The sequence below is a fragment of the Schistocerca piceifrons genome, unplaced genomic scaffold (genome assembly GCF_021461385.2).
Source record: "Schistocerca piceifrons isolate TAMUIC-IGC-003096 unplaced genomic scaffold, iqSchPice1.1 HiC_scaffold_666, whole genome shotgun sequence".
Classification (NCBI taxonomy): domain Eukaryota; kingdom Metazoa; phylum Arthropoda; class Insecta; order Orthoptera; family Acrididae; genus Schistocerca; species Schistocerca piceifrons.
Window position 1 is genome coordinate 26,547 of NW_025728911.1, and position 25,076 is coordinate 51,622.

At 55.0% G+C, this 25,076-nt stretch overlaps 58 non-coding genes across 58 annotated transcripts; 11 read left to right on the forward strand and 47 right to left on the reverse strand.

Annotated features, from left to right (window-relative positions):
- Positions 1 to 300: 300 nt before the first annotated feature.
- Trnai-aau lies at positions 301 to 374 on the reverse strand. The gene has a single exon. It is a non-coding gene; the product is annotated as a tRNA-Ile (tRNA).
- Positions 375 to 572: 198 nt separating this feature from the next.
- Positions 573 to 644, reverse strand: Trnae-uuc. The gene has a single exon. It is a non-coding gene; the product is annotated as a tRNA-Glu (tRNA).
- Positions 645 to 949: 305 nt separating this feature from the next.
- Trnam-cau lies at positions 950 to 1,022 on the reverse strand. Its single transcript has one exon. It is a non-coding gene; the product is annotated as a tRNA-Met (tRNA).
- Positions 1,023 to 1,402: 380 nt separating this feature from the next.
- On the reverse strand, positions 1,403 to 1,473 carry Trnag-gcc. The gene has a single exon. It is a non-coding gene; the product is annotated as a tRNA-Gly (tRNA).
- A 325-nt stretch (positions 1,474 to 1,798) lies between these two features.
- Trnag-ucc lies at positions 1,799 to 1,870 on the forward strand. Its single transcript has one exon. It is a non-coding gene; the product is annotated as a tRNA-Gly (tRNA).
- A 598-nt stretch (positions 1,871 to 2,468) lies between these two features.
- On the reverse strand, positions 2,469 to 2,542 carry Trnai-aau. The gene has a single exon. It is a non-coding gene; the product is annotated as a tRNA-Ile (tRNA).
- Positions 2,543 to 2,740: 198 nt separating this feature from the next.
- On the reverse strand, positions 2,741 to 2,812 carry Trnae-uuc. Its single transcript has one exon. It is a non-coding gene; the product is annotated as a tRNA-Glu (tRNA).
- Positions 2,813 to 3,117: 305 nt separating this feature from the next.
- On the reverse strand, positions 3,118 to 3,190 carry Trnam-cau. Its single transcript has one exon. It is a non-coding gene; the product is annotated as a tRNA-Met (tRNA).
- Positions 3,191 to 3,570: 380 nt separating this feature from the next.
- Positions 3,571 to 3,641, reverse strand: Trnag-gcc. The gene has a single exon. It is a non-coding gene; the product is annotated as a tRNA-Gly (tRNA).
- Positions 3,642 to 3,966: 325 nt separating this feature from the next.
- Trnag-ucc lies at positions 3,967 to 4,038 on the forward strand. The gene has a single exon. It is a non-coding gene; the product is annotated as a tRNA-Gly (tRNA).
- A 598-nt stretch (positions 4,039 to 4,636) lies between these two features.
- On the reverse strand, positions 4,637 to 4,710 carry Trnai-aau. The gene has a single exon. It is a non-coding gene; the product is annotated as a tRNA-Ile (tRNA).
- A 198-nt stretch (positions 4,711 to 4,908) lies between these two features.
- Positions 4,909 to 4,980, reverse strand: Trnae-uuc. The gene has a single exon. It is a non-coding gene; the product is annotated as a tRNA-Glu (tRNA).
- A 305-nt stretch (positions 4,981 to 5,285) lies between these two features.
- Trnam-cau lies at positions 5,286 to 5,358 on the reverse strand. The gene has a single exon. It is a non-coding gene; the product is annotated as a tRNA-Met (tRNA).
- A 380-nt stretch (positions 5,359 to 5,738) lies between these two features.
- Positions 5,739 to 5,809, reverse strand: Trnag-gcc. Its single transcript has one exon. It is a non-coding gene; the product is annotated as a tRNA-Gly (tRNA).
- Positions 5,810 to 6,134: 325 nt separating this feature from the next.
- On the forward strand, positions 6,135 to 6,206 carry Trnag-ucc. Its single transcript has one exon. It is a non-coding gene; the product is annotated as a tRNA-Gly (tRNA).
- A 598-nt stretch (positions 6,207 to 6,804) lies between these two features.
- On the reverse strand, positions 6,805 to 6,878 carry Trnai-aau. The gene has a single exon. It is a non-coding gene; the product is annotated as a tRNA-Ile (tRNA).
- Positions 6,879 to 7,076: 198 nt separating this feature from the next.
- Trnae-uuc lies at positions 7,077 to 7,148 on the reverse strand. Its single transcript has one exon. It is a non-coding gene; the product is annotated as a tRNA-Glu (tRNA).
- Positions 7,149 to 7,453: 305 nt separating this feature from the next.
- Positions 7,454 to 7,526, reverse strand: Trnam-cau. The gene has a single exon. It is a non-coding gene; the product is annotated as a tRNA-Met (tRNA).
- Positions 7,527 to 7,906: 380 nt separating this feature from the next.
- On the reverse strand, positions 7,907 to 7,977 carry Trnag-gcc. The gene has a single exon. It is a non-coding gene; the product is annotated as a tRNA-Gly (tRNA).
- Positions 7,978 to 8,302: 325 nt separating this feature from the next.
- Positions 8,303 to 8,374, forward strand: Trnag-ucc. The gene has a single exon. It is a non-coding gene; the product is annotated as a tRNA-Gly (tRNA).
- A 598-nt stretch (positions 8,375 to 8,972) lies between these two features.
- Trnai-aau lies at positions 8,973 to 9,046 on the reverse strand. Its single transcript has one exon. It is a non-coding gene; the product is annotated as a tRNA-Ile (tRNA).
- A 198-nt stretch (positions 9,047 to 9,244) lies between these two features.
- Positions 9,245 to 9,316, reverse strand: Trnae-uuc. The gene has a single exon. It is a non-coding gene; the product is annotated as a tRNA-Glu (tRNA).
- A 305-nt stretch (positions 9,317 to 9,621) lies between these two features.
- Positions 9,622 to 9,694, reverse strand: Trnam-cau. Its single transcript has one exon. It is a non-coding gene; the product is annotated as a tRNA-Met (tRNA).
- A 380-nt stretch (positions 9,695 to 10,074) lies between these two features.
- Trnag-gcc lies at positions 10,075 to 10,145 on the reverse strand. Its single transcript has one exon. It is a non-coding gene; the product is annotated as a tRNA-Gly (tRNA).
- A 325-nt stretch (positions 10,146 to 10,470) lies between these two features.
- Trnag-ucc lies at positions 10,471 to 10,542 on the forward strand. Its single transcript has one exon. It is a non-coding gene; the product is annotated as a tRNA-Gly (tRNA).
- A 598-nt stretch (positions 10,543 to 11,140) lies between these two features.
- Trnai-aau lies at positions 11,141 to 11,214 on the reverse strand. Its single transcript has one exon. It is a non-coding gene; the product is annotated as a tRNA-Ile (tRNA).
- Positions 11,215 to 11,412: 198 nt separating this feature from the next.
- On the reverse strand, positions 11,413 to 11,484 carry Trnae-uuc. Its single transcript has one exon. It is a non-coding gene; the product is annotated as a tRNA-Glu (tRNA).
- A 305-nt stretch (positions 11,485 to 11,789) lies between these two features.
- Positions 11,790 to 11,862, reverse strand: Trnam-cau. Its single transcript has one exon. It is a non-coding gene; the product is annotated as a tRNA-Met (tRNA).
- Positions 11,863 to 12,242: 380 nt separating this feature from the next.
- Trnag-gcc lies at positions 12,243 to 12,313 on the reverse strand. Its single transcript has one exon. It is a non-coding gene; the product is annotated as a tRNA-Gly (tRNA).
- Positions 12,314 to 12,638: 325 nt separating this feature from the next.
- Positions 12,639 to 12,710, forward strand: Trnag-ucc. Its single transcript has one exon. It is a non-coding gene; the product is annotated as a tRNA-Gly (tRNA).
- Positions 12,711 to 13,308: 598 nt separating this feature from the next.
- Trnai-aau lies at positions 13,309 to 13,382 on the reverse strand. The gene has a single exon. It is a non-coding gene; the product is annotated as a tRNA-Ile (tRNA).
- A 198-nt stretch (positions 13,383 to 13,580) lies between these two features.
- Positions 13,581 to 13,652, reverse strand: Trnae-uuc. The gene has a single exon. It is a non-coding gene; the product is annotated as a tRNA-Glu (tRNA).
- A 305-nt stretch (positions 13,653 to 13,957) lies between these two features.
- Trnam-cau lies at positions 13,958 to 14,030 on the reverse strand. Its single transcript has one exon. It is a non-coding gene; the product is annotated as a tRNA-Met (tRNA).
- A 380-nt stretch (positions 14,031 to 14,410) lies between these two features.
- Trnag-gcc lies at positions 14,411 to 14,481 on the reverse strand. Its single transcript has one exon. It is a non-coding gene; the product is annotated as a tRNA-Gly (tRNA).
- Positions 14,482 to 14,806: 325 nt separating this feature from the next.
- Positions 14,807 to 14,878, forward strand: Trnag-ucc. The gene has a single exon. It is a non-coding gene; the product is annotated as a tRNA-Gly (tRNA).
- Positions 14,879 to 15,476: 598 nt separating this feature from the next.
- Trnai-aau lies at positions 15,477 to 15,550 on the reverse strand. Its single transcript has one exon. It is a non-coding gene; the product is annotated as a tRNA-Ile (tRNA).
- A 198-nt stretch (positions 15,551 to 15,748) lies between these two features.
- Trnae-uuc lies at positions 15,749 to 15,820 on the reverse strand. Its single transcript has one exon. It is a non-coding gene; the product is annotated as a tRNA-Glu (tRNA).
- Positions 15,821 to 16,125: 305 nt separating this feature from the next.
- On the reverse strand, positions 16,126 to 16,198 carry Trnam-cau. The gene has a single exon. It is a non-coding gene; the product is annotated as a tRNA-Met (tRNA).
- Positions 16,199 to 16,578: 380 nt separating this feature from the next.
- Positions 16,579 to 16,649, reverse strand: Trnag-gcc. Its single transcript has one exon. It is a non-coding gene; the product is annotated as a tRNA-Gly (tRNA).
- Positions 16,650 to 16,974: 325 nt separating this feature from the next.
- Trnag-ucc lies at positions 16,975 to 17,046 on the forward strand. Its single transcript has one exon. It is a non-coding gene; the product is annotated as a tRNA-Gly (tRNA).
- A 598-nt stretch (positions 17,047 to 17,644) lies between these two features.
- On the reverse strand, positions 17,645 to 17,718 carry Trnai-aau. The gene has a single exon. It is a non-coding gene; the product is annotated as a tRNA-Ile (tRNA).
- A 198-nt stretch (positions 17,719 to 17,916) lies between these two features.
- On the reverse strand, positions 17,917 to 17,988 carry Trnae-uuc. Its single transcript has one exon. It is a non-coding gene; the product is annotated as a tRNA-Glu (tRNA).
- Positions 17,989 to 18,293: 305 nt separating this feature from the next.
- On the reverse strand, positions 18,294 to 18,366 carry Trnam-cau. Its single transcript has one exon. It is a non-coding gene; the product is annotated as a tRNA-Met (tRNA).
- A 380-nt stretch (positions 18,367 to 18,746) lies between these two features.
- On the reverse strand, positions 18,747 to 18,817 carry Trnag-gcc. The gene has a single exon. It is a non-coding gene; the product is annotated as a tRNA-Gly (tRNA).
- A 325-nt stretch (positions 18,818 to 19,142) lies between these two features.
- On the forward strand, positions 19,143 to 19,214 carry Trnag-ucc. Its single transcript has one exon. It is a non-coding gene; the product is annotated as a tRNA-Gly (tRNA).
- Positions 19,215 to 19,812: 598 nt separating this feature from the next.
- Trnai-aau lies at positions 19,813 to 19,886 on the reverse strand. The gene has a single exon. It is a non-coding gene; the product is annotated as a tRNA-Ile (tRNA).
- Positions 19,887 to 20,084: 198 nt separating this feature from the next.
- Trnae-uuc lies at positions 20,085 to 20,156 on the reverse strand. The gene has a single exon. It is a non-coding gene; the product is annotated as a tRNA-Glu (tRNA).
- A 305-nt stretch (positions 20,157 to 20,461) lies between these two features.
- On the reverse strand, positions 20,462 to 20,534 carry Trnam-cau. The gene has a single exon. It is a non-coding gene; the product is annotated as a tRNA-Met (tRNA).
- Positions 20,535 to 20,914: 380 nt separating this feature from the next.
- On the reverse strand, positions 20,915 to 20,985 carry Trnag-gcc. The gene has a single exon. It is a non-coding gene; the product is annotated as a tRNA-Gly (tRNA).
- A 325-nt stretch (positions 20,986 to 21,310) lies between these two features.
- Trnag-ucc lies at positions 21,311 to 21,382 on the forward strand. The gene has a single exon. It is a non-coding gene; the product is annotated as a tRNA-Gly (tRNA).
- Positions 21,383 to 21,980: 598 nt separating this feature from the next.
- On the reverse strand, positions 21,981 to 22,054 carry Trnai-aau. Its single transcript has one exon. It is a non-coding gene; the product is annotated as a tRNA-Ile (tRNA).
- A 198-nt stretch (positions 22,055 to 22,252) lies between these two features.
- On the reverse strand, positions 22,253 to 22,324 carry Trnae-uuc. Its single transcript has one exon. It is a non-coding gene; the product is annotated as a tRNA-Glu (tRNA).
- Positions 22,325 to 22,629: 305 nt separating this feature from the next.
- Positions 22,630 to 22,702, reverse strand: Trnam-cau. The gene has a single exon. It is a non-coding gene; the product is annotated as a tRNA-Met (tRNA).
- A 380-nt stretch (positions 22,703 to 23,082) lies between these two features.
- Trnag-gcc lies at positions 23,083 to 23,153 on the reverse strand. Its single transcript has one exon. It is a non-coding gene; the product is annotated as a tRNA-Gly (tRNA).
- Positions 23,154 to 23,478: 325 nt separating this feature from the next.
- Positions 23,479 to 23,550, forward strand: Trnag-ucc. The gene has a single exon. It is a non-coding gene; the product is annotated as a tRNA-Gly (tRNA).
- Positions 23,551 to 24,148: 598 nt separating this feature from the next.
- On the reverse strand, positions 24,149 to 24,222 carry Trnai-aau. Its single transcript has one exon. It is a non-coding gene; the product is annotated as a tRNA-Ile (tRNA).
- Positions 24,223 to 24,420: 198 nt separating this feature from the next.
- Trnae-uuc lies at positions 24,421 to 24,492 on the reverse strand. The gene has a single exon. It is a non-coding gene; the product is annotated as a tRNA-Glu (tRNA).
- Positions 24,493 to 24,797: 305 nt separating this feature from the next.
- Trnam-cau lies at positions 24,798 to 24,870 on the reverse strand. The gene has a single exon. It is a non-coding gene; the product is annotated as a tRNA-Met (tRNA).
- Between the last annotated feature and the right edge of the window lie 206 nt (positions 24,871 to 25,076).

Below are 25,076 nucleotides of genomic sequence, written 5' to 3' on the forward strand. Positions count from 1 at the left end.
CAAAAATAGGAAGTAAAACTGCCAATAGTACCCTGTGTTCCCATGCGCTCACCCGCCCAAGTACTGACAGGGGCCAAAGTGGTTGCGCATCGGCAATCGGACATTTTCTTTCATTTTCTCTTTATCGGTTGAGAACCAGTGTATTCAAGATATTATGGCCATTGCCGAGTGAATGATGTAGCGCTTCCCGACGAGTCGGGTTCGGATCCTCTGTCAACTTCCACGCAGGGTGATGATCTTTTGGTCATCACACTCGCCAGCTGAAATCGGCGCTGCCTTTTCGTAGTAGTAAAAGAGCAGTGGCCCGTGGGGGGATCGAACCCACGACCTTCGCGTTATTAGCACGACGCTCTAACCAACTGAGCTAACGGGCCCCAGCAGATGCAGTTGCTCAGCCCTACGCTGGAAACTGGTGGCATGAAGCCGTACACCATTTCTATGGACGTCGTGCGTCTGCTTCCCTAGTCTATATTCTGCTGACGGTCACGAAACAGTAGCTATATTGCGAGCAGGACGGGAAACGGCCGCTCGGACAGCTCAAACTTGTCACGACTCGTGTGGAAAAAATTCCGTTCCGGTACCGGGAATCGAACCCGGGCCTCCTGGGTGAAAGCCAGGTATCCTAGCCACTAGACCACACCGGATGCGGCCGTTTCGTTCGACCGTTCGTACGGTCGCTTGTCGCATTTCGTGTCGAGTGCCGCGTCGGCGCCCTTCTCTCTTTGCGAGCATCTTTGCACAGACTGACTGGCAAGGCGCGCACCTCAAACGCCGCAGAGCAATGCTTTTGGCTTCATGCTCTGCTGGGAGAAGAGGAAAAGGGAAGCTGTAAGTAGCAATAACAGGAGGTAAACATTTTCCCGCTGAAGCGTTGAAAAGTTGTGGATAACAAACAAGAACTACGTTGGCGCCCTAGCAACAGCGCCACCATCAGTCACAGAAAATTAAATGCCCCGGGTGAGGATCGAACTCACGACCTTAAGATTATGAGACTTACGCGCTGCCTACTGCGCTACCGAGGCACGGGTGCACCACTGGTCCTGGAAACTGGGTAAATACCGTACCCAATATTAGACGTAGAGACACTGTACTTCCTGGGTAACGTGTTCTGTTGCTACACGCGCACTGCCGGCCCAGTTGATTGCGGTGTTGCTGCAGCTGTTGCAACGATAGGCAGCACTCCTTGTCGTTAAAGCTCAGTGCCTCGGAGGCACCTGGACACAGCAACTTGTGAGGCCAAGCCGACGCTAGTCTGCAGAACATCATGCGAGCGTCCTAGTGGGGACCGGCGAGTGCTGCGTTCTCGGTTCTTCTCAAGGGAATCCAGCTATATATTCTTGCGGATCGTGCATCTCAAGCGCGCAAGCCACACGGCAGCATTATCGCGGGAAAAGCAAAATGATGCATCGGCCGGGAATCGAACCCGGGCCGCCCGCGTGGCAGGCGAGCATTCTACCACTGAACCACCGATGCTGGGGCCAGCGGCAACTTCACGCTGCTTCCCGAGCAGATGTCTCAAGGGAAAGTGGGACTGCCGTCAAGCGCCGTAGCATTCTGTGGAGAAGATGCTGCAGACGCTGAATCCTGCACTGCACTGCTTAAAAATGCCGCCAGAACGCGGTCCTCGCCGGCGCCGACTCTTGCCAAAGGATGCGAAATGTGCGCGGATACGCTGTCCGAATGCGTCTGGATGTGCTCCCCTAGCCTACCTCGAAATGCGCCTGCCAGGTACGATCACCTTCGGCCGCTGCCGACAGGCGGGAAGCCGACACAGCGCGGAGGCGGGGCGCTCGCTTGTGCGGTGGTGGTGTAATGGTCAGCATAGTTGCCTTCCAAGCAGTTGATCCGGGTTCGATTCCCGGCCACCGCAGCAGGCTTTTAATTTCGCGTATGAGTACTTTTGCCACGCGCTCTTAAATTATTGTTTTTCCGGCCTCCTACTCGCTGCATACCAGCCCTTAGTGTGTCTCGACTTGTCTCGACTTTGCTCGGCTGACGCGAGAGCTGACGCTCTCAAATCGGCCTATATCAAAACGACAAGCACGAGAAACGACTGAGAGAGGTAAAGAGAGGTGAGGCTAGGCGATGGACACACAGCACGCCCCCTTCATTTCACGGTGGCGTCTCCCTGACCGAATCGGGCTGCAGCTCCGAAAACTAAGGAGAAACAAAAATAGGAAGTAAAACTGCCAATAGTACCCTGTGTTCCCATGCGCTCACCCGCCCAAGTAATGACAGGGGCCAAAGTGGTTGCGCATCGGCAATCGGACATTTTCTTTCATTTTCTCTTTATCGGTTGAGAACCAGTGTATTCAAGATATTATGGCCATTGCCGAGTGAATGATGTAGCGCTTCCCGACGAGTCGGGTTCGGATCCTCTGTCAACTTCCACGCAGGGTGATGATCTTTTGGTCATCACACTCGCCAGCTGAAATCGGCGCTGCCTTTTCGTAGTAGTAAAAGAGCAGTGGCCCGTGGGGGGATCGAACCCACGACCTTCGCGTTATTAGCACGACGCTCTAACCAACTGAGCTAACGGGCCCCAGCAGATGCAGTTGCTCAGCCCTACGCTGGAAACTGGTGGCATGAAGCCGTACACCATTTCTATGGACGTCGTGCGTCTGCTTCCCTAGTCTATATTCTGCTGACGGTCACGAAACAGTAGCTATATTGCGAGCAGGACGGGAAACGGCCGCTCGGACAGCTCAAACTTGTCACGACTCGTGTGGAAAAAATTCCGTTCCGGTACCGGGAATCGAACCCGGGCCTCCTGGGTGAAAGCCAGGTATCCTAGCCACTAGACCACACCGGATGCGGCCGTTTCGTTCGACCGTTCGTACGGTCGCTTGTCGCATTTCGTGTCGAGTGCCGCGTCGGCGCCCTTCTCTCTTTGCGAGCATCTTTGCACAGACTGACTGGCAAGGCGCGCACCTCAAACGCCGCAGAGCAATGCTTTTGGCTTCATGCTCTGCTGGGAGAAGAGGAAAAGGGAAGCTGTAAGTAGCAATAACAGGAGGTAAACATTTTCCCGCTGAAGCGTTGAAAAGTTGTGGATAACAAACAAGAACTACGTTGGCGCCCTAGCAACAGCGCCACCATCAGTCACAGAAAATTAAATGCCCCGGGTGAGGATCGAACTCACGACCTTAAGATTATGAGACTTACGCGCTGCCTACTGCGCTACCGAGGCACGGGTGCACCACTGGTCCTGGAAACTGGGTAAATACCGTACCCAATATTAGACGTAGAGACACTGTACTTCCTGGGTAACGTGTTCTGTTGCTACACGCGCACTGCCGGCCCAGTTGATTGCGGTGTTGCTGCAGCTGTTGCAACGATAGGCAGCACTCCTTGTCGTTAAAGCTCAGTGCCTCGGAGGCACCTGGACACAGCAACTTGTGAGGCCAAGCCGACGCTAGTCTGCAGAACATCATGCGAGCGTCCTAGTGGGGACCGGCGAGTGCTGCGTTCTCGGTTCTTCTCAAGGGAATCCAGCTATATATTCTTGCGGATCGTGCATCTCAAGCGCGCAAGCCACACGGCAGCATTATCGCGGGAAAAGCAAAATGATGCATCGGCCGGGAATCGAACCCGGGCCGCCCGCGTGGCAGGCGAGCATTCTACCACTGAACCACCGATGCTGGGGCCAGCGGCAACTTCACGCTGCTTCCCGAGCAGATGTCTCAAGGGAAAGTGGGACTGCCGTCAAGCGCCGTAGCATTCTGTGGAGAAGATGCTGCAGACGCTGAATCCTGCACTGCACTGCTTAAAAATGCCGCCAGAACGCGGTCCTCGCCGGCGCCGACTCTTGCCAAAGGATGCGAAATGTGCGCGGATACGCTGTCCGAATGCGTCTGGATGTGCTCCCCTAGCCTACCTCGAAATGCGCCTGCCAGGTACGATCACCTTCGGCCGCTGCCGACAGGCGGGAAGCCGACACAGCGCGGAGGCGGGGCGCTCGCTTGTGCGGTGGTGGTGTAATGGTCAGCATAGTTGCCTTCCAAGCAGTTGATCCGGGTTCGATTCCCGGCCACCGCAGCAGGCTTTTAATTTCGCGTATGAGTACTTTTGCCACGCGCTCTTAAATTATTGTTTTTCCGGCCTCCTACTCGCTGCATACCAGCCCTTAGTGTGTCTCGACTTGTCTCGACTTTGCTCGGCTGACGCGAGAGCTGACGCTCTCAAATCGGCCTATATCAAAACGACAAGCACGAGAAACGACTGAGAGAGGTAAAGAGAGGTGAGGCTAGGCGATGGACACACAGCACGCCCCCTTCATTTCACGGTGGCGTCTCCCTGACCGAATCGGGCTGCAGCTCCGAAAACTAAGGAGAAACAAAAATAGGAAGTAAAACTGCCAATAGTACCCTGTGTTCCCATGCGCTCACCCGCCCAAGTACTGACAGGGGCCAAAGTGGTTGCGCATCGGCAATCGGACATTTTCTTTCATTTTCTCTTTATCGGTTGAGAACCAGTGTATTCAAGATATTATGGCCATTGCCGAGTGAATGATGTAGCGCTTCCCGACGAGTCGGGTTCGGATCCTCTGTCAACTTCCACGCAGGGTGATGATCTTTTGGTCATCACACTCGCCAGCTGAAATCGGCGCTGCCTTTTCGTAGTAGTAAAAGAGCAGTGGCCCGTGGGGGGATCGAACCCACGACCTTCGCGTTATTAGCACGACGCTCTAACCAACTGAGCTAACGGGCCCCAGCAGATGCAGTTGCTCAGCCCTACGCTGGAAACTGGTGGCATGAAGCCGTACACCATTTCTATGGTCGTCGTGCGTCTGCTTCCCTAGTCTATATTCTGCTGACGGTCACGAAACAGTAGCTATATTGCGAGCAGGACGGGAAACGGCCGCTCGGACAGCTCAAACTTGTCACGACTCGTGTGGAAAAAATTCCGTTCCGGTACCGGGAATCGAACCCGGGCCTCCTGGGTGAAAGCCAGGTATCCTAGCCACTAGACCACACCGGATGCGGCCGTTTCGTTCGACCGTTCGTACGGTCGCTTGTCGCATTTCGTGTCGAGTGCCGCGTCGGCGCCCTTCTCTCTTTGCGAGCATCTTTGCACAGACTGACTGGCAAGGCGCGCACCTCAAACGCCGCAGAGCAATGCTTTTGGCTTCATGCTCTGCTGGGAGAAGAGGAAAAGGGAAGCTGTAAGTAGCAATAACAGGAGGTAAACATTTTCCCGCTGAAGCGTTGAAAAGTTGTGGATAACAAACAAGAACTACGTTGGCGCCCTAGCAACAGCGCCACCATCAGTCACAGAAAATTAAATGCCCCGGGTGAGGATCGAACTCACGACCTTAAGATTATGAGACTTACGCGCTGCCTACTGCGCTACCGAGGCACGGGTGCACCACTGGTCCTGGAAACTGGGTAAATACCGTACCCAATATTAGACGTAGAGACACTGTACTTCCTGGGTAACGTGTTCTGTTGCTACACGCGCACTGCCGGCCCAGTTGATTGCGGTGTTGCTGCAGCTGTTGCAACGATAGGCAGCACTCCTTGTCGTTAAAGCTCAGTGCCTCGGAGGCACCTGGACACAGCAACTTGTGAGGCCAAGCCGACGCTAGTCTGCAGAACATCATGCGAGCGTCCTAGTGGGGACCGGCGAGTGCTGCGTTCTCGGTTCTTCTCAAGGGAATCCAGCTATATATTCTTGCGGATCGTGCATCTCAAGCGCGCAAGCCACACGGCAGCATTATCGCGGGAAAAGCAAAATGATGCATCGGCCGGGAATCGAACCCGGGCCGCCCGCGTGGCAGGCGAGCATTCTACCACTGAACCACCGATGCTGGGGCCAGCGGCAACTTCACGCTGCTTCCCGAGCAGATGTCTCAAGGGAAAGTGGGACTGCCGTCAAGCGCCGTAGCATTCTGTGGAGAAGATGCTGCAGACGCTGAATCCTGCACTGCACTGCTTAAAAATGCCGCCAGAACGCGGTCCTCGCCGGCGCCGACTCTTGCCAAAGGATGCGAAATGTGCGCGGATACGCTGTCCGAATGCGTCTGGATGTGCTCCCCTAGCCTACCTCGAAATGCGCCTGCCAGGTACGATCACCTTCGGCCGCTGCCGACAGGCGGGAAGCCGACACAGCGCGGAGGCGGGGCGCTCGCTTGTGCGGTGGTGGTGTAATGGTCAGCATAGTTGCCTTCCAAGCAGTTGATCCGGGTTCGATTCCCGGCCACCGCAGCAGGCTTTTAATTTCGCGTATGAGTACTTTTGCCACGCGCTCTTAAATTATTGTTTTTCCGGCCTCCTACTCGCTGCATACCAGCCCTTAGTGTGTCTCGACTTGTCTCGACTTTGCTCGGCTGACGCGAGAGCTGACGCTCTCAAATCGGCCTATATCAAAACGACAAGCACGAGAAACGACTGAGAGAGGTAAAGAGAGGTGAGGCTAGGCGATGGACACACAGCACGCCCCCTTCATTTCACGGTGGCGTCTCCCTGACCGAATCGGGCTGCAGCTCCGAAAACTAAGGAGAAACAAAAATAGGAAGTAAAACTGCCAATAGTACCCTGTGTTCCCATGCGCTCACCCGCCCAAGTACTGACAGGGGCCAAAGTGGTTGCGCATCGGCAATCGGACATTTTCTTTCATTTTCTCTTTATCGGTTGAGAACCAGTGTATTCAAGATATTATGGCCATTGCCGAGTGAATGATGTAGCGCTTCCCGACGAGTCGGGTTCGGATCCTCTGTCAACTTCCACGCAGGGTGATGATCTTTTGGTCATCACACTCGCCAGCTGAAATCGGCGCTGCCTTTTCGTAGTAGTAAAAGAGCAGTGGCCCGTGGGGGGATCGAACCCACGACCTTCGCGTTATTAGCACGACGCTCTAACCAACTGAGCTAACGGGCCCCAGCAGATGCAGTTGCTCAGCCCTACGCTGGAAACTGGTGGCATGAAGCCGTACACCATTTCTATGGTCGTCGTGCGTCTGCTTCCCTAGTCTATATTCTGCTGACGGTCACGAAACAGTAGCTATATTGCGAGCAGGACGGGAAACGGCCGCTCGGACAGCTCAAACTTGTCACGACTCGTGTGGAAAAAATTCCGTTCCGGTACCGGGAATCGAACCCGGGCCTCCTGGGTGAAAGCCAGGTATCCTAGCCACTAGACCACACCGGATGCGGCCGTTTCGTTCGACCGTTCGTACGGTCGCTTGTCGCATTTCGTGTCGAGTGCCGCGTCGGCGCCCTTCTCTCTTTGCGAGCATCTTTGCACAGACTGACTGGCAAGGCGCGCACCTCAAACGCCGCAGAGCAATGCTTTTGGCTTCATGCTCTGCTGGGAGAAGAGGAAAAGGGAAGCTGTAAGTAGCAATAACAGGAGGTAAACATTTTCCCGCTGAAGCGTTGAAAAGTTGTGGATAACAAACAAGAACTACGTTGGCGCCCTAGCAACAGCGCCACCATCAGTCACAGAAAATTAAATGCCCCGGGTGAGGATCGAACTCACGACCTTAAGATTATGAGACTTACGCGCTGCCTACTGCGCTACCGAGGCACGGGTGCACCACTGGTCCTGGAAACTGGGTAAATACCGTACCCAATATTAGACGTAGAGACACTGTACTTCCTGGGTAACGTGTTCTGTTGCTACACGCGCACTGCCGGCCCAGTTGATTGCGGTGTTGCTGCAGCTGTTGCAACGATAGGCAGCACTCCTTGTCGTTAAAGCTCAGTGCCTCGGAGGCACCTGGACACAGCAACTTGTGAGGCCAAGCCGACGCTAGTCTGCAGAACATCATGCGAGCGTCCTAGTGGGGACCGGCGAGTGCTGCGTTCTCGGTTCTTCTCAAGGGAATCCAGCTATATATTCTTGCGGATCGTGCATCTCAAGCGCGCAAGCCACACGGCAGCATTATCGCGGGAAAAGCAAAATGATGCATCGGCCGGGAATCGAACCCGGGCCGCCCGCGTGGCAGGCGAGCATTCTACCACTGAACCACCGATGCTGGGGCCAGCGGCAACTTCACGCTGCTTCCCGAGCAGATGTCTCAAGGGAAAGTGGGACTGCCGTCAAGCGCCGTAGCATTCTGTGGAGAAGATGCTGCAGACGCTGAATCCTGCACTGCACTGCTTAAAAATGCCGCCAGAACGCGGTCCTCGCCGGCGCCGACTCTTGCCAAAGGATGCGAAATGTGCGCGGATACGCTGTCCGAATGCGTCTGGATGTGCTCCCCTAGCCTACCTCGAAATGCGCCTGCCAGGTACGATCACCTTCGGCCGCTGCCGACAGGCGGGAAGCCGACACAGCGCGGAGGCGGGGCGCTCGCTTGTGCGGTGGTGGTGTAATGGTCAGCATAGTTGCCTTCCAAGCAGTTGATCCGGGTTCGATTCCCGGCCACCGCAGCAGGCTTTTAATTTCGCGTATGAGTACTTTTGCCACGCGCTCTTAAATTATTGTTTTTCCGGCCTCCTACTCGCTGCATACCAGCCCTTAGTGTGTCTCGACTTGTCTCGACTTTGCTCGGCTGACGCGAGAGCTGACGCTCTCAAATCGGCCTATATCAAAACGACAAGCACGAGAAACGACTGAGAGAGGTAAAGAGAGGTGAGGCTAGGCGATGGACACACAGCACGCCCCCTTCATTTCACGGTGGCGTCTCCCTGACCGAATCGGGCTGCAGCTCCGAAAACTAAGGAGAAACAAAAATAGGAAGTAAAACTGCCAATAGTACCCTGTGTTCCCATGCGCTCACCCGCCCAAGTACTGACAGGGGCCAAAGTGGTTGCGCATCGGCAATCGGACATTTTCTTTCATTTTCTCTTTATCGGTTGAGAACCAGTGTATTCAAGATATTATGGCCATTGCCGAGTGAATGATGTAGCGCTTCCCGACGAGTCGGGTTCGGATCCTCTGTCAACTTCCACGCAGGGTGATGATCTTTTGGTCATCACACTCGCCAGCTGAAATCGGCGCTGCCTTTTCGTAGTAGTAAAAGAGCAGTGGCCCGTGGGGGGATCGAACCCACGACCTTCGCGTTATTAGCACGACGCTCTAACCAACTGAGCTAACGGGCCCCAGCAGATGCAGTTGCTCAGCCCTACGCTGGAAACTGGTGGCATGAAGCCGTACACCATTTCTATGGTCGTCGTGCGTCTGCTTCCCTAGTCTATATTCTGCTGACGGTCACGAAACAGTAGCTATATTGCGAGCAGGACGGGAAACGGCCGCTCGGACAGCTCAAACTTGTCACGACTCGTGTGGAAAAAATTCCGTTCCGGTACCGGGAATCGAACCCGGGCCTCCTGGGTGAAAGCCAGGTATCCTAGCCACTAGACCACACCGGATGCGGCCGTTTCGTTCGACCGTTCGTACGGTCGCTTGTCGCATTTCGTGTCGAGTGCCGCGTCGGCGCCCTTCTCTCTTTGCGAGCATCTTTGCACAGACTGACTGGCAAGGCGCGCACCTCAAACGCCGCAGAGCAATGCTTTTGGCTTCATGCTCTGCTGGGAGAAGAGGAAAAGGGAAGCTGTAAGTAGCAATAACAGGAGGTAAACATTTTCCCGCTGAAGCGTTGAAAAGTTGTGGATAACAAACAAGAACTACGTTGGCGCCCTAGCAACAGCGCCACCATCAGTCACAGAAAATTAAATGCCCCGGGTGAGGATCGAACTCACGACCTTAAGATTATGAGACTTACGCGCTGCCTACTGCGCTACCGAGGCACGGGTGCACCACTGGTCCTGGAAACTGGGTAAATACCGTACCCAATATTAGACGTAGAGACACTGTACTTCCTGGGTAACGTGTTCTGTTGCTACACGCGCACTGCCGGCCCAGTTGATTGCGGTGTTGCTGCAGCTGTTGCAACGATAGGCAGCACTCCTTGTCGTTAAAGCTCAGTGCCTCGGAGGCACCTGGACACAGCAACTTGTGAGGCCAAGCCGACGCTAGTCTGCAGAACATCATGCGAGCGTCCTAGTGGGGACCGGCGAGTGCTGCGTTCTCGGTTCTTCTCAAGGGAATCCAGCTATATATTCTTGCGGATCGTGCATCTCAAGCGCGCAAGCCACACGGCAGCATTATCGCGGGAAAAGCAAAATGATGCATCGGCCGGGAATCGAACCCGGGCCGCCCGCGTGGCAGGCGAGCATTCTACCACTGAACCACCGATGCTGGGGCCAGCGGCAACTTCACGCTGCTTCCCGAGCAGATGTCTCAAGGGAAAGTGGGACTGCCGTCAAGCGCCGTAGCATTCTGTGGAGAAGATGCTGCAGACGCTGAATCCTGCACTGCACTGCTTAAAAATGCCGCCAGAACGCGGTCCTCGCCGGCGCCGACTCTTGCCAAAGGATGCGAAATGTGCGCGGATACGCTGTCCGAATGCGTCTGGATGTGCTCCCCTAGCCTACCTCGAAATGCGCCTGCCAGGTACGATCACCTTCGGCCGCTGCCGACAGGCGGGAAGCCGACACAGCGCGGAGGCGGGGCGCTCGCTTGTGCGGTGGTGGTGTAATGGTCAGCATAGTTGCCTTCCAAGCAGTTGATCCGGGTTCGATTCCCGGCCACCGCAGCAGGCTTTTAATTTCGCGTATGAGTACTTTTGCCACGCGCTCTTAAATTATTGTTTTTCCGGCCTCCTACTCGCTGCATACCAGCCCTTAGTGTGTCTCGACTTGTCTCGACTTTGCTCGGCTGACGCGAGAGCTGACGCTCTCAAATCGGCCTATATCAAAACGACAAGCACGAGAAACGACTGAGAGAGGTAAAGAGAGGTGAGGCTAGGCGATGGACACACAGCACGCCCCCTTCATTTCACGGTGGCGTCTCCCTGACCGAATCGGGCTGCAGCTCCGAAAACTAAGGAGAAACAAAAATAGGAAGTAAAACTGCCAATAGTACCCTGTGTTCCCATGCGCTCACCCGCCCAAGTACTGACAGGGGCCAAAGTGGTTGCGCATCGGCAATCGGACATTTTCTTTCATTTTCTCTTTATCGGTTGAGAACCAGTGTATTCAAGATATTATGGCCATTGCCGAGTGAATGATGTAGCGCTTCCCGACGAGTCGGGTTCGGATCCTCTGTCAACTTCCACGCAGGGTGATGATCTTTTGGTCATCACACTCGCCAGCTGAAATCGGCGCTGCCTTTTCGTAGTAGTAAAAGAGCAGTGGCCCGTGGGGGGATCGAACCCACGACCTTCGCGTTATTAGCACGACGCTCTAACCAACTGAGCTAACGGGCCCCAGCAGATGCAGTTGCTCAGCCCTACGCTGGAAACTGGTGGCATGAAGCCGTACACCATTTCTATGGTCGTCGTGCGTCTGCTTCCCTAGTCTATATTCTGCTGACGGTCACGAAACAGTAGCTATATTGCGAGCAGGACGGGAAACGGCCGCTCGGACAGCTCAAACTTGTCACGACTCGTGTGGAAAAAATTCCGTTCCGGTACCGGGAATCGAACCCGGGCCTCCTGGGTGAAAGCCAGGTATCCTAGCCACTAGACCACACCGGATGCGGCCGTTTCGTTCGACCGTTCGTACGGTCGCTTGTCGCATTTCGTGTCGAGTGCCGCGTCGGCGCCCTTCTCTCTTTGCGAGCATCTTTGCACAGACTGACTGGCAAGGCGCGCACCTCAAACGCCGCAGAGCAATGCTTTTGGCTTCATGCTCTGCTGGGAGAAGAGGAAAAGGGAAGCTGTAAGTAGCAATAACAGGAGGTAAACATTTTCCCGCTGAAGCGTTGAAAAGTTGTGGATAACAAACAAGAACTACGTTGGCGCCCTAGCAACAGCGCCACCATCAGTCACAGAAAATTAAATGCCCCGGGTGAGGATCGAACTCACGACCTTAAGATTATGAGACTTACGCGCTGCCTACTGCGCTACCGAGGCACGGGTGCACCACTGGTCCTGGAAACTGGGTAAATACCGTACCCAATATTAGACGTAGAGACACTGTACTTCCTGGGTAACGTGTTCTGTTGCTACACGCGCACTGCCGGCCCAGTTGATTGCGGTGTTGCTGCAGCTGTTGCAACGATAGGCAGCACTCCTTGTCGTTAAAGCTCAGTGCCTCGGAGGCACCTGGACACAGCAACTTGTGAGGCCAAGCCGACGCTAGTCTGCAGAACATCATGCGAGCGTCCTAGTGGGGACCGGCGAGTGCTGCGTTCTCGGTTCTTCTCAAGGGAATCCAGCTATATATTCTTGCGGATCGTGCATCTCAAGCGCGCAAGCCACACGGCAGCATTATCGCGGGAAAAGCAAAATGATGCATCGGCCGGGAATCGAACCCGGGCCGCCCGCGTGGCAGGCGAGCATTCTACCACTGAACCACCGATGCTGGGGCCAGCGGCAACTTCACGCTGCTTCCCGAGCAGATGTCTCAAGGGAAAGTGGGACTGCCGTCAAGCGCCGTAGCATTCTGTGGAGAAGATGCTGCAGACGCTGAATCCTGCACTGCACTGCTTAAAAATGCCGCCAGAACGCGGTCCTCGCCGGCGCCGACTCTTGCCAAAGGATGCGAAATGTGCGCGGATACGCTGTCCGAATGCGTCTGGATGTGCTCCCCTAGCCTACCTCGAAATGCGCCTGCCAGGTACGATCACCTTCGGCCGCTGCCGACAGGCGGGAAGCCGACACAGCGCGGAGGCGGGGCGCTCGCTTGTGCGGTGGTGGTGTAATGGTCAGCATAGTTGCCTTCCAAGCAGTTGATCCGGGTTCGATTCCCGGCCACCGCAGCAGGCTTTTAATTTCGCGTATGAGTACTTTTGCCACGCGCTCTTAAATTATTGTTTTTCCGGCCTCCTACTCGCTGCATACCAGCCCTTAGTGTGTCTCGACTTGTCTCGACTTTGCTCGGCTGACGCGAGAGCTGACGCTCTCAAATCGGCCTATATCAAAACGACAAGCACGAGAAACGACTGAGAGAGGTAAAGAGAGGTGAGGCTAGGCGATGGACACACAGCACGCCCCCTTCATTTCACGGTGGCGTCTCCCTGACCGAATCGGGCTGCAGCTCCGAAAACTAAGGAGAAACAAAAATAGGAAGTAAAACTGCCAATAGTACCCTGTGTTCCCATGCGCTCACCCGCCCAAGTACTGACAGGGGCCAAAGTGGTTGCGCATCGGCAATCGGACATTTTCTTTCATTTTCTCTTTATCGGTTGAGAACCAGTGTATTCAAGATATTATGGCCATTGCCGAGTGAATGATGTAGCGCTTCCCGACGAGTCGGGTTCGGATCCTCTGTCAACTTCCACGCAGGGTGATGATCTTTTGGTCATCACACTCGCCAGCTGAAATCGGCGCTGCCTTTTCGTAGTAGTAAAAGAGCAGTGGCCCGTGGGGGGATCGAACCCACGACCTTCGCGTTATTAGCACGACGCTCTAACCAACTGAGCTAACGGGCCCCAGCAGATGCAGTTGCTCAGCCCTACGCTGGAAACTGGTGGCATGAAGCCGTACACCATTTCTATGGTCGTCGTGCGTCTGCTTCCCTAGTCTATATTCTGCTGACGGTCACGAAACAGTAGCTATATTGCGAGCAGGACGGGAAACGGCCGCTCGGACAGCTCAAACTTGTCACGACTCGTGTGGAAAAAATTCCGTTCCGGTACCGGGAATCGAACCCGGGCCTCCTGGGTGAAAGCCAGGTATCCTAGCCACTAGACCACACCGGATGCGGCCGTTTCGTTCGACCGTTCGTACGGTCGCTTGTCGCATTTCGTGTCGAGTGCCGCGTCGGCGCCCTTCTCTCTTTGCGAGCATCTTTGCACAGACTGACTGGCAAGGCGCGCACCTCAAACGCCGCAGAGCAATGCTTTTGGCTTCATGCTCTGCTGGGAGAAGAGGAAAAGGGAAGCTGTAAGTAGCAATAACAGGAGGTAAACATTTTCCCGCTGAAGCGTTGAAAAGTTGTGGATAACAAACAAGAACTACGTTGGCGCCCTAGCAACAGCGCCACCATCAGTCACAGAAAATTAAATGCCCCGGGTGAGGATCGAACTCACGACCTTAAGATTATGAGACTTACGCGCTGCCTACTGCGCTACCGAGGCACGGGTGCACCACTGGTCCTGGAAACTGGGTAAATACCGTACCCAATATTAGACGTAGAGACACTGTACTTCCTGGGTAACGTGTTCTGTTGCTACACGCGCACTGCCGGCCCAGTTGATTGCGGTGTTGCTGCAGCTGTTGCAACGATAGGCAGCACTCCTTGTCGTTAAAGCTCAGTGCCTCGGAGGCACCTGGACACAGCAACTTGTGAGGCCAAGCCGACGCTAGTCTGCAGAACATCATGCGAGCGTCCTAGTGGGGACCGGCGAGTGCTGCGTTCTCGGTTCTTCTCAAGGGAATCCAGCTATATATTCTTGCGGATCGTGCATCTCAAGCGCGCAAGCCACACGGCAGCATTATCGCGGGAAAAGCAAAATGATGCATCGGCCGGGAATCGAACCCGGGCCGCCCGCGTGGCAGGCGAGCATTCTACCACTGAACCACCGATGCTGGGGCCAGCGGCAACTTCACGCTGCTTCCCGAGCAGATGTCTCAAGGGAAAGTGGGACTGCCGTCAAGCGCCGTAGCATTCTGTGGAGAAGATGCTGCAGACGCTGAATCCTGCACTGCACTGCTTAAAAATGCCGCCAGAACGCGGTCCTCGCCGGCGCCGACTCTTGCCAAAGGATGCGAAATGTGCGCGGATACGCTGTCCGAATGCGTCTGGATGTGCTCCCCTAGCCTACCTCGAAATGCGCCTGCCAGGTACGATCACCTTCGGCCGCTGCCGACAGGCGGGAAGCCGACACAGCGCGGAGGCGGGGCGCTCGCTTGTGCGGTGGTGGTGTAATGGTCAGCATAGTTGCCTTCCAAGCAGTTGATCCGGGTTCGATTCCCGGCCACCGCAGCAGGCTTTTAATTTCGCGTATGAGTACTTTTGCCACGCGCTCTTAAATTATTGTTTTTCCGGCCTCCTACTCGCTGCATACCAGCCCTTAGTGTGTCTCGACTTGTCTCGACTTTGCTCGGCTGACGCGAGAGCTGACGCTCTCAAATCGGCCTATATCAAAACGACAAGCACGAGAAACGACTGAGAGAGGTAAAGAGAGGTGAGGCTAGGCGATGGACACACAGCACGCCCCCTTCATTTCACGGTGGCGTCTCCCTGACCGAATCGGGCTGCAGCTCCGAAAACTAAGGAGAAACAAAAATAGGAAGTAAAACTGCCAATAGTACCCTGTGTTCCCATGCGCTCACCCGCCCAAGTACTGACAGGGGCCAAAGTGGTTGCGCATCGGCAATCGGACATTTTCTTTCATTTTCTCTTTATCGGTTGAGAACCAGTGTATTCAAGATATTATGGCCATTGCCGAGTGAATGATGTAGCGCTTCCCGACGAGTCGGGTTCGGATCCTCTGTCAACTTCCACGCAGGGTGATGATCTTTTGGTCATCACACTCGCCAGCTGAAATCGGCGCTGCCTTTTCGTAGTAGTAAAAGAGCAGTGGCCCGTGGGGGGATCGAACCCACGACCTTCGCGTTATTAGCACGACGCTCTAACCAACTGAGCTAACGGGCCCCAGCAGATGCAGTTGCTCAGCCCTACGCTGGAAACTGGTGGCATGAAGCCGTACACCATTTCTATGGTCGTCGTGCGTCTGCTTCCCTAGTCTATATTCTGCTGACGGTCACGAAACAGTAGCTATATTGCGAGCAGGACGGGAAACGGCCGCTCGGACAGCTCAAACTTGTCACGACTCGTGTGGAAAAAATTCCGTTCCGGTACCGGGAATCGAACCCGGGCCTCCTGGGTGAAAGCCAGGTATCCTAGCCACTAGACCACACCGGATGCGGCCGTTTCGTTCGACCGTTCGTACGGTCGCTTGTCGCATTTCGTGTCGAGTGCCGCGTCGGCGCCCTTCTCTCTTTGCGAGCATCTTTGCACAGACTGACTGGCAAGGCGCGCACCTCAAACGCCGCAGAGCAATGCTTTTGGCTTCATGCTCTGCTGGGAGAAGAGGAAAAGGGAAGCTGTAAGTAGCAATAACAGGAGGTAAACATTTTCCCGCTGAAGCGTTGAAAAGTTGTGGATAACAAACAAGAACTACGTTGGCGCCCTAGCAACAGCGCCACCATCAGTCACAGAAAATTAAATGCCCCGGGTGAGGATCGAACTCACGACCTTAAGATTATGAGACTTACGCGCTGCCTACTGCGCTACCGAGGCACGGGTGCACCACTGGTCCTGGAAACTGGGTAAATACCGTACCCAATATTAGACGTAGAGACACTGTACTTCCTGGGTAACGTGTTCTGTTGCTACACGCGCACTGCCGGCCCAGTTGATTGCGGTGTTGCTGCAGCTGTTGCAACGATAGGCAGCACTCCTTGTCGTTAAAGCTCAGTGCCTCGGAGGCACCTGGACACAGCAACTTGTGAGGCCAAGCCGACGCTAGTCTGCAGAACATCATGCGAGCGTCCTAGTGGGGACCGGCGAGTGCTGCGTTCTCGGTTCTTCTCAAGGGAATCCAGCTATATATTCTTGCGGATCGTGCATCTCAAGCGCGCAAGCCACACGGCAGCATTATCGCGGGAAAAGCAAAATGATGCATCGGCCGGGAATCGAACCCGGGCCGCCCGCGTGGCAGGCGAGCATTCTACCACTGAACCACCGATGCTGGGGCCAGCGGCAACTTCACGCTGCTTCCCGAGCAGATGTCTCAAGGGAAAGTGGGACTGCCGTCAAGCGCCGTAGCATTCTGTGGAGAAGATGCTGCAGACGCTGAATCCTGCACTGCACTGCTTAAAAATGCCGCCAGAACGCGGTCCTCGCCGGCGCCGACTCTTGCCAAAGGATGCGAAATGTGCGCGGATACGCTGTCCGAATGCGTCTGGATGTGCTCCCCTAGCCTACCTCGAAATGCGCCTGCCAGGTACGATCACCTTCGGCCGCTGCCGACAGGCGGGAAGCCGACACAGCGCGGAGGCGGGGCGCTCGCTTGTGCGGTGGTGGTGTAATGGTCAGCATAGTTGCCTTCCAAGCAGTTGATCCGGGTTCGATTCCCGGCCACCGCAGCAGGCTTTTAATTTCGCGTATGAGTACTTTTGCCACGCGCTCTTAAATTATTGTTTTTCCGGCCTCCTACTCGCTGCATACCAGCCCTTAGTGTGTCTCGACTTGTCTCGACTTTGCTCGGCTGACGCGAGAGCTGACGCTCTCAAATCGGCCTATATCAAAACGACAAGCACGAGAAACGACTGAGAGAGGTAAAGAGAGGTGAGGCTAGGCGATGGACACACAGCACGCCCCCTTCATTTCACGGTGGCGTCTCCCTGACCGAATCGGGCTGCAGCTCCGAAAACTAAGGAGAAACAAAAATAGGAAGTAAAACTGCCAATAGTACCCTGTGTTCCCATGCGCTCACCCGCCCAAGTACTGACAGGGGCCAAAGTGGTTGCGCATCGGCAATCGGACATTTTCTTTCATTTTCTCTTTATCGGTTGAGAACCAGTGTATTCAAGATATTATGGCCATTGCCGAGTGAATGATGTAGCGCTTCCCGACGAGTCGGGTTCGGATCCTCTGTCAACTTCCACGCAGGGTGATGATCTTTTGGTCATCACACTCGCCAGCTGAAATCGGCGCTGCCTTTTCGTAGTAGTAAAAGAGCAGTGGCCCGTGGGGGGATCGAACCCACGACCTTCGCGTTATTAGCACGACGCTCTAACCAACTGAGCTAACGGGCCCCAGCAGATGCAGTTGCTCAGCCCTACGCTGGAAACTGGTGGCATGAAGCCGTACACCATTTCTATGGTCGTCGTGCGTCTGCTTCCCTAGTCTATATTCTGCTGACGGTCACGAAACAGTAGCTATATTGCGAGCAGGACGGGAAACGGCCGCTCGGACAGCTCAAACTTGTCACGACTCGTGTGGAAAAAATTCCGTTCCGGTACCGGGAATCGAACCCGGGCCTCCTGGGTGAAAGCCAGGTATCCTAGCCACTAGACCACACCGGATGCGGCCGTTTCGTTCGACCGTTCGTACGGTCGCTTGTCGCATTTCGTGTCGAGTGCCGCGTCGGCGCCCTTCTCTCTTTGCGAGCATCTTTGCACAGACTGACTGGCAAGGCGCGCACCTCAAACGCCGCAGAGCAATGCTTTTGGCTTCATGCTCTGCTGGGAGAAGAGGAAAAGGGAAGCTGTAAGTAGCAATAACAGGAGGTAAACATTTTCCCGCTGAAGCGTTGAAAAGTTGTGGATAACAAACAAGAACTACGTTGGCGCCCTAGCAACAGCGCCACCATCAGTCACAGAAAATTAAATGCCCCGGGTGAGGATCGAACTCACGACCTTAAGATTATGAGACTTACGCGCTGCCTACTGCGCTACCGAGGCACGGGTGCACCACTGGTCCTGGAAACTGGGTAAATACCGTACCCAATATTAGACGTAGAGACACTGTACTTCCTGGGTAACGTGTTCTGTTGCTACACGCGCACTGCCGGCCCAGTTGATTGCGGTGTTGCTGCAGCTGTTGCAACGATAGGCAGCACTCCTTGTCGTTAAAGCTCAGTGCCTCGGAGGCACCTGGACACAGCAACTTGTGAGGCCAAGCCGACGCTAGTCTGCAGAACATCATGCGAGCGTCCTAGTGGGGACCGGCGAGTGCTGCGTTCTCGGTTCTTCTCAAGGGAATCCAGCTATATATTCTTGCGGATCGTGCATCTCAAGCGCGCAAGCCACACGGCAGCATTATCGCGGGAAAAGCAAAATGATGCATCGGCCGGGAATCGAACCCGGGCCGCCCGCGTGGCAGGCGAGCATTCTACCACTGAACCACCGATGCTGGGGCCAGCGGCAACTTCACGCTGCTTCCCGAGCAGATGTCTCAAGGGAAAGTGGGACTGCCGTCAAGCGCCGTAGCATTCTGTGGAGAAGATGCTGCAGACGCTGAATCCTGCACTGCACTGCTTAAAAATGCCGCCAGAACGCGGTCCTCGCCGGCGCCGACTCTTGCCAAAGGATGCGAAATGTGCGCGGATACGCTGTCCGAATGCGTCTGGATGTGCTCCCCTAGCCTACCTCGAAATGCGCCTGCCAGGTACGATCACCTTCGGCCGCTGCCGACAGGCGGGAAGCCGACACAGCGCGGAGGCGGGGCGCTCGCTTGTGCGGTGGTGGTGTAATGGTCAGCATAGTTGCCTTCCAAGCAGTTGATCCGGGTTCGATTCCCGGCCACCGCAGCAGGCTTTTAATTTCGCGTATGAGTACTTTTGCCACGCGCTCTTAAATTATTGTTTTTCCGGCCTCCTACTCGCTGCATACCAGCCCTTAGTGTGTCTCGACTTGTCTCGACTTTGCTCGGCTGACGCGAGAGCTGACGCTCTCAAATCGGCCTATATCAAAACGACAAGCACGAGAAACGACTGAGAGAGGTAAAGAGAGGTGAGGCTAGGCGATGGACACACAGCACGCCCCCTTCATTTCACGGTGGCGTCTCCCTGACCGAATCGGGCTGCAGCTCCGAAAACTAAGGAGAAACAAAAATAGGAAGTAAAACTGCCAATAGTACCCTGTGTTCCCATGCGCTCACCCGCCCAAGTACTGACAGGGGCCAAAGTGGTTGCGCATCGGCAATCGGACATTTTCTTTCATTTTCTCTTTATCGGTTGAGAACCAGTGTATTCAAGATATTATGGCCATTGCCGAGTGAATGATGTAGCGCTTCCCGACGAGTCGGGTTCGGATCCTCTGTCAACTTCCACGCAGGGTGATGATCTTTTGGTCATCACACTCGCCAGCTGAAATCGGCGCTGCCTTTTCGTAGTAGTAAAAGAGCAGTGGCCCGTGGGGGGATCGAACCCACGACCTTCGCGTTATTAGCACGACGCTCTAACCAACTGAGCTAACGGGCCCCAGCAGATGCAGTTGCTCAGCCCTACGCTGGAAACTGGTGGCATGAAGCCGTACACCATTTCTATGGTCGTCGTGCGTCTGCTTCCCTAGTCTATATTCTGCTGACGGTCACGAAACAGTAGCTATATTGCGAGCAGGACGGGAAACGGCCGCTCGGACAGCTCAAACTTGTCACGACTCGTGTGGAAAAAATTCCGTTCCGGTACCGGGAATCGAACCCGGGCCTCCTGGGTGAAAGCCAGGTATCCTAGCCACTAGACCACACCGGATGCGGCCGTTTCGTTCGACCGTTCGTACGGTCGCTTGTCGCATTTCGTGTCGAGTGCCGCGTCGGCGCCCTTCTCTCTTTGCGAGCATCTTTGCACAGACTGACTGGCAAGGCGCGCACCTCAAACGCCGCAGAGCAATGCTTTTGGCTTCATGCTCTGCTGGGAGAAGAGGAAAAGGGAAGCTGTAAGTAGCAATAACAGGAGGTAAACATTTTCCCGCTGAAGCGTTGAAAAGTTGTGGATAACAAACAAGAACTACGTTGGCGCCCTAGCAACAGCGCCACCATCAGTCACAGAAAATTAAATGCCCCGGGTGAGGATCGAACTCACGACCTTAAGATTATGAGACTTACGCGCTGCCTACTGCGCTACCGAGGCACGGGTGCACCACTGGTCCTGGAAACTGGGTAAATACCGTACCCAATATTAGACGTAGAGACACTGTACTTCCTGGGTAACGTGTTCTGTTGCTACACGCGCACTGCCGGCCCAGTTGATTGCGGTGTTGCTGCAGCTGTTGCAACGATAGGCAGCACTCCTTGTCGTTAAAGCTCAGTGCCTCGGAGGCACCTGGACACAGCAACTTGTGAGGCCAAGCCGACGCTAGTCTGCAGAACATCATGCGAGCGTCCTAGTGGGGACCGGCGAGTGCTGCGTTCTCGGTTCTTCTCAAGGGAATCCAGCTATATATTCTTGCGGATCGTGCATCTCAAGCGCGCAAGCCACACGGCAGCATTATCGCGGGAAAAGCAAAATGATGCATCGGCCGGGAATCGAACCCGGGCCGCCCGCGTGGCAGGCGAGCATTCTACCACTGAACCACCGATGCTGGGGCCAGCGGCAACTTCACGCTGCTTCCCGAGCAGATGTCTCAAGGGAAAGTGGGACTGCCGTCAAGCGCCGTAGCATTCTGTGGAGAAGATGCTGCAGACGCTGAATCCTGCACTGCACTGCTTAAAAATGCCGCCAGAACGCGGTCCTCGCCGGCGCCGACTCTTGCCAAAGGATGCGAAATGTGCGCGGATACGCTGTCCGAATGCGTCTGGATGTGCTCCCCTAGCCTACCTCGAAATGCGCCTGCCAGGTACGATCACCTTCGGCCGCTGCCGACAGGCGGGAAGCCGACACAGCGCGGAGGCGGGGCGCTCGCTTGTGCGGTGGTGGTGTAATGGTCAGCATAGTTGCCTTCCAAGCAGTTGATCCGGGTTCGATTCCCGGCCACCGCAGCAGGCTTTTAATTTCGCGTATGAGTACTTTTGCCACGCGCTCTTAAATTATTGTTTTTCCGGCCTCCTACTCGCTGCATACCAGCCCTTAGTGTGTCTCGACTTGTCTCGACTTTGCTCGGCTGACGCGAGAGCTGACGCTCTCAAATCGGCCTATATCAAAACGACAAGCACGAGAAACGACTGAGAGAGGTAAAGAGAGGTGAGGCTAGGCGATGGACACACAGCACGCCCCCTTCATTTCACGGTGGCGTCTCCCTGACCGAATCGGGCTGCAGCTCCGAAAACTAAGGAGAAACAAAAATAGGAAGTAAAACTGCCAATAGTACCCTGTGTTCCCATGCGCTCACCCGCCCAAGTACTGACAGGGGCCAAAGTGGTTGCGCATCGGCAATCGGACATTTTCTTTCATTTTCTCTTTATCGGTTGAGAACCAGTGTATTCAAGATATTATGGCCATTGCCGAGTGAATGATGTAGCGCTTCCCGACGAGTCGGGTTCGGATCCTCTGTCAACTTCCACGCAGGGTGATGATCTTTTGGTCATCACACTCGCCAGCTGAAATCGGCGCTGCCTTTTCGTAGTAGTAAAAGAGCAGTGGCCCGTGGGGGGATCGAACCCACGACCTTCGCGTTATTAGCACGACGCTCTAACCAACTGAGCTAACGGGCCCCAGCAGATGCAGTTGCTCAGCCCTACGCTGGAAACTGGTGGCATGAAGCCGTACACCATTTCTATGGTCGTCGTGCGTCTGCTTCCCTAGTCTATATTCTGCTGACGGTCACGAAACAGTAGCTATATTGCGAGCAGGACGGGAAACGGCCGCTCGGACAGCTCAAACTTGTCACGACTCGTGTGGAAAAAATTCCGTTCCGGTACCGGGAATCGAACCCGGGCCTCCTGGGTGAAAGCCAGGTATCCTAGCCACTAGACCACACCGGATGCGGCCGTTTCGTTCGACCGTTCGTACGGTCGCTTGTCGCATTTCGTGTCGAGTGCCGCGTCGGCGCCCTTCTCTCTTTGCGAGCATCTTTGCACAGACTGACTGGCAAGGCGCGCACCTCAAACGCCGCAGAGCAATGCTTTTGGCTTCATGCTCTGCTGGGAGAAGAGGAAAAGGGAAGCTGTAAGTAGCAATAACAGGAGGTAAACATTTTCCCGCTGAAGCGTTGAAAAGTTGTGGATAACAAACAAGAACTACGTTGGCGCCCTAGCAACAGCGCCACCATCAGTCACAGAAAATTAAATGCCCCGGGTGAGGATCGAACTCACGACCTTAAGATTATGAGACTTACGCGCTGCCTACTGCGCTACCGAGGCACGGGTGCACCACTGGTCCTGGAAACTGGGTAAATACCGTACCCAATATTAGACGTAGAGACACTGTACTTCCTGGGTAACGTGTTCTGTTGCTACACGCGCACTGCCGGCCCAGTTGATTGCGGTGTTGCTGCAGCTGTTGCAACGATAGGCAGCACTCCTTGTCGTTAAAGCTCAGTGCCTCGGAGGCACCTGGACACAGCAACTTGTGAGGCCAAGCCGACGCTAGTCTGCAGAACATCATGCGAGCGTCCTAGTGGGGACCGGCGAGTGCTGCGTTCTCGGTTCTTCTCAAGGGAATCCAGCTATATATTCTTGCGGATCGTGCATCTCAAGCGCGCAAGCCACACGGCAGCATTATCGCGGGAAAAGCAAAATGATGCATCGGCCGGGAATCGAACCCGGGCCGCCCGCGTGGCAGGCGAGCATTCTACCACTGAACCACCGATGCTGGGGCCAGCGGCAACTTCACGCTGCTTCCCGAGCAGATGTCTCAAGGGAAAGTGGGACTGCCGTCAAGCGCCGTAGCATTCTGTGGAGAAGATGCTGCAGACGCTGAATCCTGCACTGCACTGCTTAAAAATGCCGCCAGAACGCGGTCCTCGCCGGCGCCGACTCTTGCCAAAGGATGCGAAATGTGCGCGGATACGCTGTCCGAATGCGTCTGGATGTGCTCCCCTAGCCTACCTCGAAATGCGCCTGCCAGGTACGATCACCTTCGGCCGCTGCCGACAGGCGGGAAGCCGACACAGCGCGGAGGCGGGGCGCTCGCTTGTGCGGTGGTGGTGTAATGGTCAGCATAGTTGCCTTCCAAGCAGTTGATCCGGGTTCGATTCCCGGCCACCGCAGCAGGCTTTTAATTTCGCGTATGAGTACTTTTGCCACGCGCTCTTAAATTATTGTTTTTCCGGCCTCCTACTCGCTGCATACCAGCCCTTAGTGTGTCTCGACTTGTCTCGACTTTGCTCGGCTGACGCGAGAGCTGACGCTCTCAAATCGGCCTATATCAAAACGACAAGCACGAGAAACGACTGAGAGAGGTAAAGAGAGGTGAGGCTAGGCGATGGACACACAGCACGCCCCCTTCATTTCACGGTGGCGTCTCCCTGACCGAATCGGGCTGCAGCTCCGAAAACTAAGGAGAAACAAAAATAGGAAGTAAAACTGCCAATAGTACCCTGTGTTCCCATGCGCTCACCCGCCCAAGTACTGACAGGGGCCAAAGTGGTTGCGCATCGGCAATCGGACATTTTCTTTCATTTTCTCTTTATCGGTTGAGAACCAGTGTATTCAAGATATTATGGCCATTGCCGAGTGAATGATGTAGCGCTTCCCGACGAGTCGGGTTCGGATCCTCTGTCAACTTCCACGCAGGGTGATGATCTTTTGGTCATCACACTCGCCAGCTGAAATCGGCGCTGCCTTTTCGTAGTAGTAAAAGAGCAGTGGCCCGTGGGGGGATCGAACCCACGACCTTCGCGTTATTAGCACGACGCTCTAACCAACTGAGCTAACGGGCCCCAGCAGATGCAGTTGCTCAGCCCTACGCTGGAAACTGGTGGCATGAAGCCGTACACCATTTCTATGGTCGTCGTGCGTCTGCTTCCCTAGTCTATATTCTGCTGACGGTCACGAAACAGTAGCTATATTGCGAGCAGGACGGGAAACGGCCGCTCGGACAGCTCAAACTTGTCACGACTCGTGTGGAAAAAATTCCGTTCCGGTACCGGGAATCGAACCCGGGCCTCCTGGGTGAAAGCCAGGTATCCTAGCCACTAGACCACACCGGATGCGGCCGTTTCGTTCGACCGTTCGTACGGTCGCTTGTCGCATTTCGTGTCGAGTGCCGCGTCGGCGCCCTTCTCTCTTTGCGAGCATCTTTGCACAGACTGACTGGCAAGGCGCGCACCTCAAACGCCGCAGAGCAATGCTTTTGGCTTCATGCTCTGCTGGGAGAAGAGGAAAAGGGAAGCTGTAAGTAGCAATAACAGGAGGTAAACATTTTCCCGCTGAAGCGTTGAAAAGTTGTGGATAACAAACAAGAACTACGTTGGCGCCCTAGCAACAGCGCCACCATCAGTCACAGAAAATTAAATGCCCCGGGTGAGGATCGAACTCACGACCTTAAGATTATGAGACTTACGCGCTGCCTACTGCGCTACCGAGGCACGGGTGCACCACTGGTCCTGGAAACTGGGTAAATACCGTACCCAATATTAGACGTAGAGACACTGTACTTCCTGGGTAACGTGTTCTGTTGCTACACGCGCACTGCCGGCCCAGTTGATTGCGGTGTTGCTGCAGCTGTTGCAACGATAGGCAGCACTCCTTGTCGTTAAAGCTCAGTGCCTCGGAGGCACCTGGACACAGCAAC